Consider the following 18,671-nt stretch of genomic DNA (forward strand, 5'->3'; position numbering starts at 1 on the left):
AAATCCAATATATATTTATGTATTTATTTATTTATTAATTTTTGCAGGTAGCAAGTCTCTTGTGCAGCACAAGTTTGGTTCTCATTGTCCCACACCCCACTGTCTGCTGCTGGTTTAAGTGGTTAATTGCACTGTATTATATTGTATCTGTTAGTTTTAGGATTGTTATAGGTAGTTTGTGTGGTCTTGTTACACTTGGGCTCCAAACCAGCTATTCTACATTAAGAAGGTGTTTTTCTGCACCATTGTGGCAGAAGTGTGCCAATCTAACCTGTCTGAGTTGGGGATTGCTGGTTAGCTTAAAACTTGTTTCTCTTTGTTCATATTTAAGCCTCATGTTTGTGGGGTGCTGCTATTTGCCCAGAGGCTATTAGCAGTGCCCTGTACAGGTGCAAAAGCCTGAAAGCTCAGTTTTCCCTAAACAGCTGTCAGTGAAACCCTTCCAAGCTTTTCTGTTGGTGTAGGAGCAACTCAGTTGTGCACTGTGCAACATTGCCTTATTGCTCATCCTTAGTCTACACAAAGTATAGGTCCCTCCTGTAGTCTTGGCCCTACAAGCACAATCCTGTCAAATTAACTCATTCCCTTCTCTAATAAAACATACAGTAAGAACCTGCTATCATGGATGGGCTGATTCCGATAATCTCTTTGGCCAGCCTGATAGACATGGGCATCCTGAGGCAATGTAGCAATTGTCTCATGTATACTGACAACCACTTACTTCTGAAACAAATACTTTAAATGAGAGATATAGTTACACCATGAAATTAGAGACAAAACTCTCACATAAGGACAAATCTAATGCCAAGTAGGTTGTCAGCACACGTACACTCCCCACACTAAATACGTGCATGACACATAAACCCACATATGTGGAGGTACTTGCTAATAACTTAACAAAAGATCAAAGGATTTCAAAATGGAAACCACTTATGCACATAGCAATGCAAAAAACAACAACAACACATAATAATACACACCAGTGTCTCAACAAATAAGCCCATAAAGATATAACACCACAAAACATAATGTATCAGTCATAGGTGACTCCATTGTGAGACACACAGATGTTCCCATCACCAGGCTAGATAAGGATCAGGTTATGGTTAGCTGCAATTCAGGTGCTAGGATCTATCAAGTCACTCAAGTATTCAGGTCACTCAACCAGAAAGTACTAGTATGACTCTGTCATAGTCCATGTGGGGTGAATGACTTGAGACATACCTCCCTAGACTATATGAAGAGCGACACAACTGAGCTCTCAGATTATGTGTCACAGGCAGGTATAAGCCTAGCCTTAAGCAGTATTCTACCTTCTCCTAGGATGATGCCACAATGCAAACAAAAAATGATTGCCTTTAACACTTAGCTTAGCTTCTGGTGTCATTCCAAGAGGATACACTATCTGTCAGCCTAGGAAGACATGGTCGACAGACCACGCTGCTTTGTCAGAGATGGTCTGCACCTGTCTCCTCTGTGCTTTTGTTTACTGGAAAGGCATTATCCACCCCTATTGTACCTTATTTAGGCAGTGTCAAAATACCCAACCTCCCATCATAACAAAATCATCTCCAGATAAACTCAAAGTACTGCTGCTTAATGCTAGGAGACTAAACAAGAAACTGCACTATCTGGAAATGCTTCTTACTTTGGAAGATGCTGACATCTGTGCAGTCACCGAGACATGGTTCAAAGGCACGGAAAGCACCCTGGCCATGCAGGGCTGGAATGTCTTCCATACATTCAGACCACAAACTGAGCATAAAAGAACTAAAGGGGAGGTATAGCCATCTTCATTAAGGATAAGTGCACCTCTAGATGAGTCGAACAGTATGACTGTCATGAGCTACTCCATGTCCAATTAATTATAGACAAAGCCCCTTACCACATCATAGCTAGCTATAGGTTCCCCACCATGAAACAGGAAAGGCATACCACATACCTGGACTTACTGGAGTCACTTGTCATACAGCCCAACATCTTACTCATGGGTGATTTTGATTATCCTACAATCAACTTGGAACATACATGACCACAAACATGCTGGCTCAGAGGATCTTGGACTTTGCCAATGCAAATGCTCTGGGACAGTTAGTCGGGTCAAATGTCCTGGATATAGTACTGACTAACATCGGACAGCATTGCACCCCATGGCCATGTGATGTCCTTCCTGGTAAAATCGGAACATAAATCAGTCTTATTTGATATAATTAAAAGACTAGATACCCTATCAAGCTCAAAAAGGCTTAAAAAATTTTCAAAGACAAATTACTTCCTACTAAGTGATGGAATAAGAAGTTTCAAAGCCCCTCAAATGCAAATAATATTGTTATGCAGAGGTGTACACCAATGCCCTGTATAACCACTTAAACAGTTGTACAGAATCAGCTATACCTGACCAGATTAAAACCAGGTCATGCCGAAAAAACAAGCCACCCTGGTGGACCCCTAGTATAAACATGCTATATAACAAGAGAAAGAAACTAATGTCCAAGAGGGAACTGGCTGAGCAGAGGAAGAAATCCCTCTCTAGCTTAAACAAAAAATTAGAGATTTTGTCAAGTCCTCCAGAGTTAATTACAAAGTAAAATTATCTTCCCTAGCTAAAGATAATCATAAGGCATTCTTTAACTACATCTGAAATCTAAAAAGGAATACCCAGCTATGTGCGGAAGTGGTTGTGGATGGCACCACACATACTCAACCAGATGTAATAGCCAACCTGCTAACTGACAGATTTGGAGCAAACTTCACTCTCCTGTCCCTCCAGTCATCCCCCAAAGTATACCCACCACCATTCCTCAGCCTATTATCTCAAGAGAACAGGTCATCTTGGTGCTCTCCAGGGCCACAAATACAGCATCATTTGGACCAGACAACATCCCAGGTTGCCTTTTAAACAACCTAAAACTTGATGTAGCAGACCCACTTGGATCCCTGTTTAAAGACAGCCTGTGAGCTGGCTATGTTCCAGCAGAATGGAAGACAACATCAGTAATCCCTCTGCACAAAGGGGGATCATCAACTGACCCTGGGAATTATAGGCCCATAAGCTTGACTAGCCTCATCTGCATGGCCATGGAAAGAATCATTATGCAGAGAGGGGTCCTAATGGAGAGAGGGGTCCTAATGGAGAGATGAAAAGTCAGCAAGCAAAGGAAAGTAGTAGTGCTGAAATTGAATCCATCCTCAAGTCTTGGTGAGTACCTTTGCAAGGTGGACCCTGTTTTTCACAAAATCTCACCAAGATGACACTGATATATATACTATATTTATGTAGCACATAGCATGGACAAAAGTAAGTCAAAAATAAAAAAAGATAGCTGGGTGCACAAGACCCAGGATAAAAAAGTGCCCAATCCTGGTAGGTGCACTGGTGTCAGGACTGGAAAAAATGACAGTGATGAATCCCCAAAATACAGAAACATTTCTACAATGAGGCCAGGCCAGTTCCAGGGGGAGGATGGCCCCCCTGTTGTAGAAGGAAGTAGCAGTCCACAAAAATCACAAAAACTGATAGACCAAAGAAGAGACATAAAGACGATCGAGTGGACTACTGAGGATAAGAAATAAATTATGTATTGCTACTATTATGTAAAAAGCCCAGAATTTCCAGACACAAGATACATAAAATGATAAAGAGAGAAATTACAGGAAAGAAAAATAATTCTGCAAGAAAAACTCTCACAAGCTTAAAAATAAAAATGTGCATTCATTAATACAACAGATTTTTGAAAAACGATATATATATATATATATATATATATATATATACATATATATATATATATATATATATATATATATATATATATATATATATATATATATATATATATATATATATATATATATATATATCAAGAAACTTTGATCTGTTTGGAAAAAGAAGCATCTGAGGAAGTGTGAAAATATAAACAACAAAACCTAGAGATATTTGAAAAATATAAAAAAGAAATATGGACATGGGAAAGAAAGAGAGATTTGATATCGTGCAATTTTTATGCAAAGGAGAAAGCCAAGTTAACTAATATAGAGAAGGCAGCCCCAAAGATATTCAAAGAGAAATACAGGCAAAGGCATCCAGATATGGAAAAGTTCACTATAAAAAAATAATATCATAAAAATGGAATGTGGAAAAGAAGATTAGTAAAGCAGAAGTTAAAGAAATAGAAGGTGAAGTTATGGAGTGCCAGTGAAGTGAAGTGAAGGATTTAATGTAGAAGGTCTAACACAGACTACATCACAGCATGATGGAGTGAGTCCCCAGAATAAGGAGAAGCAAGAAGATCAGCAGACATGTGAAGAAATATGGACAGGGGAAAGGAAAGGATCTGATGGACATGCTCCACCTCAAAAAATCCAAATCCATCAGGACCACGAGAGCTAAAGACTTAAACCTTGGCACAAGTATGAATAGGACAAGCTGGAAGGATAGATTCATAACCCAGAGGCTTCCCATGCTTTGGAACAGGATCCCAGTTTGTATTAGGCAGAGCCCCTCACTGACTCTCTTCAAGAGAAATCTTGATGAGTGGATGGGAGATCGTAAGTTTACCCCAGGGGTCACATCTGTGTCACTGCTAGACAGGGGCACAGTAAACGAATTCTATTATATAAGGGGACCTTCACTGTGTCACTACTAGACAGAGGCACAGTATTCTAGATTTATTCTGTACATTTTTGTACCACTTCATGGGGTGGCAAAAGCCACATCACTATGGCTAGGCTTACAAATGCCCCAGGGCAGATAGCCTAGTACTATACTATGCAACTATGAAACTAATATGGTGTAATATTTATGCAAAGCAAAAACAAAATTGACCAATACAAAAAGAGAAGCACCAAAGATATTTGAAGAGAAATACAGGCAAAGGAATCTGGATATGGAAAACTTTACAATACAAAAGAATAACACTAAGAGCAAAAGTAAAAAACGAGATCAGTAATGGAGAAGTCAAAGAAATAGAAATTGCAAAGAGAAGGATTCGGTGTAGAAAATCCAATACAGAAAGCACCACAACAGATAAAGCAATGGATATCCAAATTAAGGGGAAACCAGTGGAACAGGAAGCAATTGGTCAGGTGCCATATCAAGATATTTAGGAGCCTTCCACAGGAAACCAGTATAAATGCTCACTTGAAGCTAGACAGCAAGGAAAGGAACTGGAAACTGTGGAAACCCTGATGCAGTCAATGTTGAGGAGTGATAGGCCACTGAGTTCCCATATGACAGCAACAGATGGCACAGGATGAAATTGAAGAGAATGTGCCAAAGGAAGATGCTATAGAACTTCTATATAATGCTCTCAGGAAATTGAAAACAAAAAATGTGCCTCAGTTTAGAAGAAAATGAGCCAAGAGAAGAGTTGTTTGGTTTAATGGACATGGATAAATACATTAAGATTAATGAGAGAAATAGACTGCAGAAGGTCAATAAAACCCAAAAAGTAAGAAGTCTGATAAAACAAATGAATGCAGTAATTAGGACTGTCCATAGAGACCCATGTGATATAGCAGAAGTAAACAGGATATATTAGCCCTGAGTAGCATCCTGCCATCACCCAGAATGACACCACAGTACAAGGACAAAATGATTGACTTTAACAATTGGCTAAGCTTCTGGTGTCATTCTAAGGGAATCCAGTACCTGTCTGCCTGGGATGACATGATCAACAGACCACGCTGCTTTGCCATAGATGGCCTGCACCTGTTGCCCTTGGGATTCCGGATACTGGCAAAGGCTCTTGCCAACCCTATAGTGCCTTTTTAGGCAAGGTTCAAATGACAAATTCACCACCGTAACAGGTACAAGCAAGCAAAATCTGAGGGTAATGCTACTCAATGCTAGAAGTCTAAACCTCAAAATGCACTCACTCAAGGCACTCCTTGAAATGGAGAACATTGACATCTGTGCAGTGACAGAGACCTGGTTCAAAGCTCCAGAGAGCACCCCTGCATTACCAGGCTATAATTCATACCACACCTTTCGGCCACCAAACCCAGACCAAAACACTAAAGGTGGAGGCATGTCCATAATCATTAAGGATATCCACACCTCCAAACTAGTTGCTCAGCATAATGCATTCGAGATTTTCCAAGTTCAACTAACTCTGGGCAAAACCGCAATCCAGATTGTAGCTTGCTACAGACCTCCCACCATGTCCCAGGATTCCCACTCCTCTTTTCTTGATACACTGGAAAATATTAAGGTACAACCCAATACTCTAATAATGGGTGATTTCCCTACCATTAACTGGGAAAACTACTCATGTACCAACTCTTTTGCTCAACGTTTTCTGGAAATCATCAATTCCAACACTTTGGATCAACTTATCCACACCCCCACCAGAGGCAGCAATATCTTAGACCTGGTCATCGCCAACATGGGTGACCGGTGTTGCACACCAGAGGTCAGCTCCTCGTTGGTCAGATCCGACCACAAGCTAATCACCCTAGACATCCACATCCTGCTCCCACCCCCCCACCCCCCATTAGGAAAACAACCGTAAAAAATTTCTCCAAAGCCAACTTCACGCTTCTTAAGACAGAAGTGGCAAACTTCATAACACCCATGCAGATGGACAATAGAGGTACGACTGCTGAATCCTACACAAATGCACTTTATAAGCACTTACACGAGTGCATGGATCGTGCTATCCCTAACAGAACCAAGATGCAATCCTCCAAAAAAAGGAAGCCAATCTGGTGGTCTTCTGCCATAAACAAACTCTACAACAGAAGAAAGAAACTGTTGCAAAAAAGAGTAAAACCCCACGATTGGAGAAACTCCCTGGTCAGCCTCAGTAAGAAGCTGAGATCCCTCATAAAATCCTCCAAAGCTAGTTATGAAAACAAAATTGCCACTGATTCTAAAGACAACAACAAAGCATTCTATAGCTATGTTAAAAATCTCAATGGCAACACTCAGATCTGCTCTTAGTTACAGCACAATGACACTAAATATACAGAACCAACTGATATTGCCAACATCCTGGCAGATAGGTTCAGTGCTAACTTTACCCCCTCTCACCCCCTAAAGGGCCCATCTTTATACCGGAAGAATGCAAAGTTCCTGTAATCATGGTTGCACAGGTAAAAACTTCACTCTCCAAAGCCAAGAACACAGCATCCATGGGACCTGACAACATCCCAGGCTGCCTTCTCCATGAACTACAGAATGAACTGGCACCCCACCTAAGTACCATGTTCAATCATAGCCTCACCTCAAGCTCTGTGCCCATTGAATGGCGCACCATGACAGTTATCCCACTCCACAAAGGGGGGGGCCACAACAGACCCCGGGAACTACTGCCCCATTAGCCTGACGAGCCTCGTCTGCAAGGCCATGGAACGTATCATCATGGAACTCATAAACAAAGACATTGGAGATCTCCATACCCTGGACCCCACACAGTTTGGGTTTGTAAAAGGCAGATCATGTCTTCTAAACCTGATAGACTTCTTTGAAGTAGTCACCAAGGCCATTGATGAGGGTAAGGTGGTTCACACAGCCTATCTAGATCTCGCCAAGGCGTTCAACACCATCCCCCACTCTGGAATTACAGATAAACTCACTAAACTAGGTATAAATCCCTATGTCACAAGATGGGTTGCCAACTGCTTACTGAAACAACCCACACTGTGAAAGTAGCAGACTCCAAATCAGACTTCAGACCAGTGACAAGTGGAGTACCACAGGGTTCAGTCCTGGGTCCTCTCCTGTTTGGTATCTACTTCTCTGAAATACAGGCTAACACAGAAGGTCTTTGGCTAACTAAATTCGCAGATGACTGCAAACTAGGAACCATAATTGAAACTCCTAACGATGTGGACATCCTACAAAAGGGCCTCACTGAGACAGATGCCTGGTGTCAAAGACATGGTCTCAAGCTCAATGCCAAAAAGTGCATTGTCATCCCCTTTGGTAAAAATTCTGTACCCATGAACTACCACATAGGCGGTAGTCTACTTAACACCGAAAGTGTGATAAGAGACCTTGTGACACAGGTGGACAGTAGTCTCTCCTTTGATAATCACATTGCCAAAGTGGTCAGGAAATCCTTCTACATGGCACACCTCATCAAAAAAGGTTTCTCATCCAGAAAAAAAGAGGTCTTTGTTCCCCTCTACTCATCACTCATTAGACCCATTATAGAGTACAATGCCCCTTTTGGTATGTACCTCACAAGACATCTACAACAACTGGAAAGGCCAGCTTTATTCCGTCGCATATCGCCTACTCAGAGGCGATCTCTACCTAACATACAAAGCTATGTCAAACCCAGAGCTGTTGGACATGCTCCACTTAAAGAAATCCCAATCCCTTCGAGCTACATGCTCTAGGGACCTAAACCTTGTCACCACAATAAACAGAACATGCTGGAGGGATAGATTCCTGTCCCAGAGACTTCCCATACTCTGGAATAGACTACCTATCTATGTCAAACAGAGCTCCTCATTAGCACTTTTCAAGAAAAATCTTGATGATCAGATGGGTAATAGGAAATTCACCTCGGGGATCACTTCTGTGGTTCTGCTTGACAGGGTTACAGGAAAATAATTTTCTTGGGTGGCGAAAGCCAGGGTACATTTTTGGCTAGGCTGTTATAGACCCTAGGGCCAATAGCCTAGTACCTACCTATGAACCTATGAACCTATTACTGTGCAGCTAAATTAATAACTGATAAAGTTCTACCACAAGAACACAGGGTAGTGAGGGAAAGGAAGGGGAGAAATCAAATACCATCAAGGAAGTATCAAATAGAGAGAACTATAAAGCAATTAAGACAAGAACTGTCACTGTTAGAAGAGTATAGAAGAGGGAATAGATCAATAAAATACTAAGAAAGATAGATATGATTAAGGCAATGCACAGTATTAGAACAGAACAGGATCTATCATGCACTATTGCAAATAACAAACTAAAATTTTCAGCACAGGTGGAAAAACTTAGAAGATACACAGATAAATATAAGGGAAAAGTACAAAATAAGCAATTCATTGATGACCCAAAAAAAGTTTTATAGAGAATTTGAAAATAAGGTAAAAGAAGTTGAAAGACCTCCAAAAAAAGAGGAAGTAGATACATTTTGGAGAAGAATCTATGAAGATCATGTGGAACATAACAAAGATGCTAAATGGATAGAAAAGGTAAAAGAAAGAATAAGAAGTTTAAAGGTACAGGATATGAAATGGGATGAACTAACAGCCAGAGAGAATGAAACAAAGTTAAGAAAAGCCTCTAATTGGAAAACCCCAGACCCAGACACAGTACCTAACTTTTGGTTAAAAGTATTAACATCTTTGCAAGAGGATTTAGCCATGAGTAAGGACTATTTATATGTGCACCCCGAACAGACACCAACCTGGCTTACAACAGGAAAAACAATACTCCTACTTTAGAGTGAACCTGCAAGCTACCCTAAAAATTATAGACAAATAACTTGCCTTCCAATGACGTATAAACTATACATGAGAATTTACACTGACAGAGTTTATAGTCATTTAGAAGAAAACTCAATTATGGCAGTAGAACAAAAGAGCAATAAAAGAAAATCATATGAAGCAAAGGATCATCTGTTGTTAAATAAAGGGGTCTATATTAGAACATCGAATGTTCTAATATCAACCCCTATTCAGCGAAAGCTGAAAATAGCGAAGTGACAGAAAACCAAATTCTTTCCTGTCACTTTGCTATTTTCAGCACTGTGGTGGAAAGTTGCGGGTCAGGTTCAGGTAAGTGTGCGATTGTGTGGACATGAGGGTTAGGGCAGGTTAGGTGAGTTAGGGTTAGGGCGCGGGTGAGGTGTGTGTGCGATAGTGATGGACCTTAGGGTTAGGGTTTGGGTTAAGGTAAATGGGTAGATAGTGGTGTATGTACAGTTTAGTGTAGGGTCTGATGTAAGATTTTAGGTGTATGTGTGTGGATTGCTGTTTGTTTGGTGTGCTTGTGTTGTGTGTATGTGTTTTGGAACAGCAAAGTTTTTCCCTAGGAAAAAATTTGCTGTTCTGTATGTTCAATGTTTTCAGCGTTCGCTGAATAGGGGTCGATATTAGAACATTCGAAGTCCTGAAACTTCGATGTTCTAATATAGACCTAAATAAAGTTATAGTGAAGAACTGTAAGAAGGGGAAGAATCTAAGTATGGCATGGATTGACTACAAAAAACATTTGATAGTATTCCACATTCATGGGTAAAAGAGTGCTTAAAAATGTATAAGACACACCCTACACTGACTGACTACATTACAGTAACCATGAAACAGTGGCAGACCACTTTGCAATTGAACCATGATAAAAGACAGATTATTATCCCAGGGATAAAAATTCAAAGGGAGATATTCCAGGGTGACTCTCTATCACAGTTGCTATTCTGCCTTGCCATTAACCCATTAAGCTGTTTACATAACAGCTTAGGTCATGCCTATAATTTGGCTCCTAGAAAACAACAAAGTCTAAAGACTTCTCATCTTCTCTTTGTTGATGATTTAAAACTGTATAGCTCATCAGATGAGGAACTGAAAGCACAGCTGCAGGTTGTCAAAATTTTTTTCAAATGATATTAGAATGTCATTTGGTCTTGATAAATTTGCAAAAGCAACCTTTAAAGCAGGAAAACTGCAGCACCAGGAAACATCTGTTTGGGACAAGAATGTGATATAAAAGAATTGAGCAAGAGGGGGTGTATAAATACTTGGGAATTGGTGAAGGATCAGCAATAAAACATGAACAAATGCAAATAAAACTCAGTAAGGAATATTTTAGAAGACTTAAATTAATCCTGAGAACAACATTGACATCTAGGAATAAGATCCAAGCTATAAACCAGTTTCTTCTTCCTGTGCTAACTTACAGTTTTGGAGTGATTGACTGGCTGCAAAAAGTATTGGATAGATTAGATATTAAAACAAGAAGGATGCTCCATGCTCACCAAATGATCTATAAAAATCAGTGTATACCAAGATTATGCATTCCTCGTTCAGGGGGGATGGGCCTCCTTGAAACTGATTACATGTATAGATCTGCAATCATGGGACTCCACACATATCTACTGACCTCACAAGATCCAAATGTAGTAAAAGTTTTGAAACATGAGGAAAATAAACATAAGATTACTTCTCTGCTTAGTTTAGCAGAAGCATATCAACATCAAGCAGGAATGGAAATCAAACCAGAAGCAGATAAAAATCAGGCAGCAACTGAATGTGCCAATAAACAAAAGAAAGAATATAAGGTGAAGGACCAGATGAGAAGGCAAGAAATGTGGAGAAAGCATAAATATAGTTGCAAGTATAGAAAACTTCTGGAAGAACCTCATGTTGATAAGGAACAAATGCAGGAATGGTTAAGGAGAGGAAAATGTAATCCAAGAGATGAAAGGTTAATATTGGCAGCTGAAGACAGTGGGCTACATACATGCTGGTTTACAAAGTCCATTGAGCATGTGGGAAAAACAGGCAAATGCAGGTTTTGCAAAACTGAATTGAAAACAGTCACACACCTAGTTGCTGACTGCGACACACTAATGGCAGAAGGACTGTATACTGAAAGGCATAATAATGTGGCGAGACTGTTGCACTGGATATTCTGCAAACATTATGGTATTGAAATGGTTGAAAAACACTGGAAACATGAGCCAGAAAGCATCATAGAAAATGATGAAGTTTATATCACATGGGATCACACATTACCAACAGTTCAAAAGATAGATGCTAGATATAGTGATCCAAGAAAAGAAGACAAGAGTAGAATTGATCATTGAAATTGCCACACCCAGTGACTACAGTGTCTTGCATACAGAGAGACACAAAGTCATAAAATATCAGGATCTGCAGGCAGAAATGAGAGCAATGTGGAAGAAAGATACCCAGACAGTTCCAATAGTAATAGGAGCAATGGGTTTTATATAAATGAATCTACAATCATATTTAGATATGTTACCAATACATGTAACCCCATACAAATTGCAGAAGGAGTCATTACTGATCACATTGCGGGTGTTGCGAAGAGCACTTTTGGCTGACATCAAGAATTGAAACAATACTAATTTCATGAACTTGAATCATACTTTGACTTAGGAATGGGGTCCATTCCCATCATGATATTAGAAACCCAAAAGATTTGAAGAAATTAAAAAAAGGGAGAGACCTTATTAACAAGGACATAGGTAATCTCCATACTCTGAACCCAACTCCGTTTGGATTTGTTAAAAGTAAATCATGTCTGTTAAACATGGTTGATTTCTTTTGAGAAAGTTACAAAGGCCCTGGATGAGAGAAAGACAGTGCATACTATCTGTCTTGACCTAATCAAGGCATTGACATAATCCCCCACTCAGGCATTATAGAGAAACTCTCCCAAGTGGGAATTAATCACTACATTGCCAGATCAGTAGCCAACTGGCTTACCAACAGGACACATACAGTCAAAGAGGTTGACTTCACCTCTAGCATAAGACCAGTCACCAGTGGTGTATCACAGGGTTCTGAGCTGGGCCCCTTACTCTTCAGAATTTATTTCTCAGAAGCCCAGGTAAACTTGGATGGCCTGTGTACCACAGGGTTCTGTTCTGGGCCCCTTACTGTTCAGAATTTATTGCTCAGAAGTCCAGGCAAACTTGGATGGCCTGAGGCTGACCAAGTTTGCTGATGATTACAAATTTGGAGAAATTGTTGAGTCCCCCAGTGATGTTAATATATTACAGGCAGGGTTAACACAGACAAATGATTAGTGCCAAAGCCACAGATTAAAGCTAAATGAAAAAAAAAAAACATTATTATTTCCTTTGGGAAAGCTGACATCCCTGCTAATTACATTACAGATCACACCCAATAAGAGTAGACCCAGTGGTATGTGATCTGGGTACTCAGGTTGATAGCAATATGAACTTTAACCATCACATATCCACAATAGTAAGGAAATCCTTCTATATGGCATATCTTATCAGTAAGGGCATTGTATCTAGATCTAAGGATGTTATAATTCCATTATACTTGGTCCTCATCAGACCAATAATTGAGTACAATGCTCCCTTTTCCATGTACCTCATCAGACACCTGCAATAAATGGAGAGACCACAGAAATTTCTCACCTCACCAGGAAGTTACAGGGTACACAAAACAAGTCTTACTTGGAAAGACTGAAGGCCCTGTTACTGTATTCTGTCTCCTACAGGTTGCTAAGGGGTGACCTGTGCCTAGCTTGCAGGACAGTCTCTGACCTGGCCCTGATGGAAATGCTACACATTCATAAATCAAACTGCACAAGGGTCACTCACTTCAGAGATCTTATCCTAGCCTCTGACATGAACAGGTCATGCTGGAGAGATAGATACATCTCCCAGAGACCGCCACTTCTCTGGAACAAGCTTCCATTTCATGTGAAACAGAGCCTCTCATTGACCCTCTTCAAACACAACATAGATCAATGGATGGGTGATGACAAATTAACTCCTGAGGTGGAGCTCATGTCCCTCCTGGACAGAGAAAGTCAGTATTAACTACCGTAGACCCTTATCTTTGTGAAATTCACCTAAGCACCAACAAATGGGGCAATGTGAGATAAATATGGCTAGACTTGTAAGGGTTCTAGGGTCATTAGCCTAGTAACTTTCTATGAACAGCAGCAAAACCCACCCAGACCCAGTAAGGATATGCAGGCTTCACAAAGAAAGTATCCCACATGGAAAAACAAACCAGAGAACCAAGCATGTTTTGGTTGTAATACTAACTACTGCACACTAGTCTAGTAGGATTACAGGTGATGTTCAGATGCAAAATGCTGTTTTACAAAAAAAAAAAATAATAATAAATCAGCAAGGTAATAATAGATAATTGTCCTCTGGTTCTGTAGTGAAACAGAATGCTGCACTGCCATTATCATTTATAACTATTAAACACTTAGCAACTTTGGGATGCAAATGTATTCACTTTCATTTTGTAAGATGAATTGCAGTTTTAGACTATCCAAATAAAGTGCATGATGTAAAATGTGCACTATTTATTTGTATTTCATGTGATTATTATTAATATGCTCTCTAAAGGCTTGAATTGTACATTGCAGTTGCCTGCACATCATTTATAGCAAAGTTATCTCAGTGCTGTTTCGACAGCTGGATTAAAACCATATTTTTAAAAGCCCATTTCAGACAGGAAGTTTCAGGTACAGTATGAGTAAGGAGAGAGAGAGAAAGAGAGAGCGAGACGGCAGTGCCAATGTCTCAGTAAGATGTACAGTCACTGTGGCTGCAAAGAAAGCACCATTATCTATCCTTATAGTAGACTCTTGGACATGTATTCTAAAACTGGCATTATAATGCCACAAGGCAATGCTATTTTTGAGATGAAAGGGTGAAACACAATCTAGTCTGCCTGAACTGGTAAAGTTCAGATGAATGATGAATACCTCATGACACTTGTTTTCTGCATATAGTTCCTTCCACCAAGCATTACTTTAGAGAGAAAACAAGTCATCATATCATATTTAAACCACTTTTATTTTATATTTATAGCACAACTCCATTGTTAACATAATTTCCTTTTGAAATATATTGCTATATTCTTATCTACTATTTATACCTTTGTTAATATTTCTGATATAATTACCTTTCTTCCTAGACTTTAACATTTAAATGTATAGCCCTGTAGGGAATTTTATGTAATTTTTCTATATATACTCAGGTATAACTGTGGTTGTTCTCATTCAAGCTGTCTGTACACAAAGAATGTTTCAGGAAGCTAGAACACTCAGATCTGCACAGGACTGATGAGGACTTTTCTGTTATGTGTATGTTACTGTTAACAAGTGGTATTATCACTGTCAGGAACACAATTAATACTGTGTTAAAATATGACATTCTGGCAGTTCTTTGTCATAAAAAAATATATTGATTGTCTAGAATAATTGCTGTATGTGATTTATTTCCTTACTTGGTGAATCATAGCATACTCGCCAGACTGCATATTGTCCTCATTTTCTGCAAACAGCAGATCTTGTTCACAAAAATGTTTCCTTATGCAATACCAGTGGTGACAATATTCTGTAACTCCTGTTCTGCATGTATTGTTTGGTGATTTTAGTGCTGAATTTTCATTATGGCTGTAACCATGATAACAGTGCGGGAAGAGAGCATGAATGAGAGAAAGCAGGCATTCTTAAGCTTCGTATTGTTACTCATGCCTTTTGTTAGTCATACCTTTCTGCTCGTATATAGAAAGGTGATGCAGCACACAGTTCTGTGACCCACAAGTTTTATTTCTGACATAAGAAGCATCAGTGTTTCATTTATTTCCTTGTTCCACACCAGAGAAAAAGTGGTTTGTTATTTTTAAATACAATGATCTCTTTTTACTTTGCCAATGCATGCAGAATCCATTAACCCAGAATCAAAAGGCCTATGAATTATATTAATAACTGGAGCTGCAAAGTACTTTATGTTACATATAGGACACCATTTTGCTGTAAAATGTACCATGAAGTGCTATTTGTATTCATACTATTAAGGATGGAAAAAAACTTTTCATTTAAAATGTGCTTGTATACGAAACATAACTGAATATTCCACTCCTCTGTCCAGCTATCCTACCCATTCTTCTCAGCTTTTATCAAATGCACGTAATAAAATTGTCTTGTTTGTGAATTATTTATTCAAAGCATTAATGCGTAATAAATCAAAAGGTATGATTATGCAACATTGTTCATTTTATTACGTCAAAAGAATACACATCAGATTGAGATAACTTCTTCAAGCGGATCAACCAAATGTAACTCAGCAGAAACTTATACTGCCACTGAAAAAAATTGCTGACAGTAAAATCTTTAATATTTTTTTTTATTATTTTCCCTTCTCTTTCCTTGAGGCAGAGTGACTTGGAGATGGTAACATTATGTGTGGGGCTGGGGCAAATCCCATGTGTCAGAATCATCCTTTTTGCTGTCAGACATGTTTTTCAGTTGTGTTTATTCTTTTGTTTGCATTACACCCAGATGATCAAGCTAGACCCTTTCAACTATGTATAATGGCAGAACAATGAAATACAGAGTATACAAAATGTACGAATGAAATTAAACAGAAGCAGTTGCATTTTAATTAAACTCTAATAACAGCTCTGATGCTTGAAATATATAAATTACACAAGAAACATCTTGATTCATGACATTTTTCCACCATTACTTAATAAAGGGATAGTTTAATGTTAATAAATACATTTGCAAATTCAAGTCACAGAAAACATTTTACTCTATATAGCATCTTCTCTCAAAAGACGCTACAAAACTATTGGAAGAGAGTACATAATCTTCATCATTACCTATGTTCTATCTTTAATAACCCCTTCCTCACAAAGCATCTACAAACTTCAAAGTTGTTTAAACAAATCATATAGGTAAATTATGCTGCTCATCTAGCAGTGAATGCCATTCTCTAATTTGTTCAAAAGCAAATACTCTCCTGGATAGAAACTATCCACATTCAGCTTAATCACCTTAATATCGACTTTAACTGGCACTGATCATTGTTCATCTCTAATAGTTTGTATGCAACCAAAAAGTCACATGCACACCCTACAGACCAACTATTTTGCAACATAATCTTCTACCTAATAAGCACAAATGAAGAATTTTCCACTGCAAATCCAAAACTCTAGAACCTACTACCACCAGCCATCATGCCCATAAATCTACTGTACATGCCGTCAAATAAGCACTAAATGTCACCTATTGAATCGGGTATATTGCACATCCATTAGTGAAATGCAGTCATCTCCATTCTTTATAATTCCACAGCTGCATTCTAATACCCATATTAAAATCAGTGCACCAGTCTATCTCAGTGTTCTTAACATACACAAAATGCCACCTGACATGAATCTTCAACTGTAGCCTATCCATAAATATACTATATACTCTGATACCTTTACAATGCATACATATTTATAACTTAATGCAGCCTACATATGATGTTATATGTCATATGTTGACTGCATTATTTACATGTTATATGTCAATTCTGGCTCCCTTCCAAGTATTCTACTAATTTGTGATTGCCTCACACAATTGTGATCATAAATGAATAAAAGTCTGTGAAGATGAGCAGCATTCAGAAGTAAATATAGTGTTTTTGCAGGTGGGCAAGCCCTGCTGCATACCTCACACACACAGGGCCAGATCCAGCACAAGGAGACCTAGGCAGCTGCTATGGCCTGGTGCTAGCTGGGGGGAGGGGTGTGTTCGGTCATGCAAAAAAATAATAAAAAAAAAAAAAAAACATTTTCTGCTCCTGTAATTAAAAAACTGGACATCCAGACTGCTTTTAAAAGATTTTCTCTGCTTGGCATGCAGTGCAGCAGTTCCTTTCATTGGCTGGAGCTAGTACAGATGCACACAGAAGAAGACCAGGAAGTTAGCATGAGATTTAATTCCATAAAAATGGGACATGAATTTATTTGCAGCTGTTCAGAACAGTTGGTTGAATTTCTTTTATGTACCAACCTTTTCTAATTTTCTCAGAATGATGCCAAACAGGAAGCACTTTATAGGTATTTAACATTTTCCAGCAGCCTAGAGTAGGATATTCTTTATTTTTGTGGTGCAACAGTGGAAAGTGTGTATGTGTACAAATGTCACAGTTAGGGGGCTGTGACTAGTTAAGTGACATCCTCATAGTCTCAAACCCTAAACTTCAGGTACAGGAGAAAAGATCCTTAATCTACATACCAACTGCCAGACCTGAAAACCTTGTTGTTCTGTTACCTTTTTAAGTAACTCAGCATAGTCTGCACTTATCTGTCTCCAATACTAAAGGGTATCTATGATTTTGCTTCATATTTAAGCTCTGTCCAAGTCACTTTATAGTAAATAGGAGCATCATATGAGCCACGTTCTCTGGATATAATTCCTGGTTTCCTTAACATTAATAGTGGTTTAAAATTTTAGCAGCAATTAAATTAGACAGCATGAAATCTATAAGTTTAATGTTAATATTTTCACTATGAATAAATGTATTAATTTAGCTTGTTTTTTGCAGTCACAGGGAGTGGAATGCACTGTTTGGGCTACAACAATTTGGCTAAAATTTTGTATAGATGAGGAAGAATATGAACAATTAAAGAGCTGTTTCCTGTAGTACATGATTTAATTCCCACAGCCTTCATTTGTCTTGTATGTGACTCAGCCAAATAACTTCACCAGACAGTACTCATGGGTTGCTTCAAAAAAGGGACATTTGTGTCCATTGAGCTCTTCCAGACTGTTAGCAAATACATTTTTATTAGTTTTTTGAATTCCTGAACTCTTCACTATATGCTGTATGAGTACGAATCCCAGCATGTCTCTTGTAGTTTAATGAGTTCCCAGATGCATTTTCACTAAATGTGAGTTTCAGGGGAAGAGAAGTTCATTGTTCTCATGCTAAGACTGTTTTCAGTGTGAGTGTTTTGTTTAAAAAATGCTGTCAGTGTATTTCAGTAAAATAAGAAATACAAGTTTTAAATGAAATCCAAATCTCTATGATAATTGTAAAAGTAAAGTAGAAATAGTATGTACTGATTTTATTTTATTTTATTTATTTTACATTTGTTTACCAGGATAGTCCAACTGGACACAGGTCCATTTTCAGCGGAGGTCCAGGCAGAAAAGCTCCATAGTAAGTACCAAAAATAAACAATATGAT

This window comes from Protopterus annectens, chromosome 4.part1 (assembly GCF_019279795.1).
Source record: "Protopterus annectens isolate FY-2018-M chromosome 4.part1, PAN1.0, whole genome shotgun sequence".
Taxonomy (NCBI): Eukaryota; Metazoa; Chordata; order Ceratodontiformes; family Protopteridae; genus Protopterus; species Protopterus annectens.